This window comes from Propithecus coquereli, unplaced genomic scaffold, assembly GCF_000956105.1.
Source record: "Propithecus coquereli isolate 6110/MARCELLA unplaced genomic scaffold, Pcoq_1.0 Scaffold538, whole genome shotgun sequence".
NCBI classification, from domain to species: Eukaryota; Metazoa; Chordata; class Mammalia; order Primates; family Indriidae; genus Propithecus; species Propithecus coquereli.
The window spans coordinates 106498-107932 of NW_012151263.1; positions in this window are offsets into that span (position 1 = coordinate 106498).

The window sequence follows — 1435 nt, forward strand, 5'->3', positions numbered from 1 at the left end:
CCCATTTGATTCAGGAACAAAGAGATTAGTACTTCTTATTGGGAGGTTAGCTCCCCATTAACTGAGGCGTTCTGCTGAGAAAGGGGAGGGAAGGAGCTCAACCTGGTGTTTTTTAAGAGTTGGAGCCTGGTGTCCTTTCTCCCGGGCTGACATTTTGCAAACTTCCTTTACAGCTGTGGGCAGCTTTCATGTCAAGCTGCTCTGTGGCTTTTTAGGCATGAAGCCTCTCAGGCTTTAAGGTGGGACTCTGCTTTGCTTTACTCCCAGATTGCTGGAATGTCCCCCAACTAGGCAGTTAACTTCTGCCCTTATCTCCGGCTCCTGCTCAGGCAGAATTCCTTCACCTCCTCTCCTCCAATGGCTTCAGAAATGGGGTCCTTAAGCCCTGGTGGTCTATCCCCATCACTGTATGTCCCTGATAGTAAACCTATAACCACCTATAAGGTAATCTTGCCCAAACTCTCAATTATAGGAATACAGAGATCAGAGCAACCATACAAGATGCAATTAGCAAAACATAGACAGTGATAAACGTAATGAAAACATCCCTGTTTATTCAACCATTATGTAACAAGGAAAAAAGGCAAGAGATGAAAGGGAAACCAAAAGATTCTGACCATATTTGGATATTGATTAAAAAATACGATTAACTTTAAAAACAAATTTTTCATTTTTACAAGATAATTAAAAGTTTGAATACTGGATAGTAGATGATATTAACGAATTATTACAAATTTTTGATGTGAAATTGGTATTGAGATTATGATTTAATTGTAGAGTTATTCTCTTTTAGATGGATTCTACTGGGTGTGGGGAAGCCACTTTCACTGGGGATGGCAAGGCCTTTCCCACTGGCAAAGAAGGTTTATCAGAATTTAAGGAGTCAATGTCCCTAGCTTCCACAGAATCATAACATGCATGTCCATTTCAACTTACAGGATCTCATTCTTTCCCAATCAGTGACCTCACTTTAACAGTAGATATCCTATGAGGCTGGTAGTTTAACCTGCTTTATAATTCAGCTAATTGTAGGATGAGATTTTGCATTTGGTTTTCAGCAACTTCAAAGCTGTAGCTATGGGAGATAAAGGTCTCTTTCAGGGCACAGAGAGAAGCCTTCAGGTCATTTATGCTGCACTTGAGCTGGGAATTTGAAACTGTGAGCTCAGATTTTTCTTTTACCACTTTTTCTGGTGATTTTATGAGCAACCAGCCATCCTAATTATATTAATCAGTTTTCCAAAAAATGTTCTGAAGTTTCTTGTACTCAGTCACCAAGTTTCTCGTTTTTTTTTTTTTTTTTCCAAGTGGTTGATTAGGAGTATGCAGTGCAAATATTTTGCATATGTCTATTATCAGTTCACAGCATGGGACATAAGTGCTCTCTTTATTGCAAATAGAGTCATCAGTGTCTTTAAATCTAATAAGATTAGAG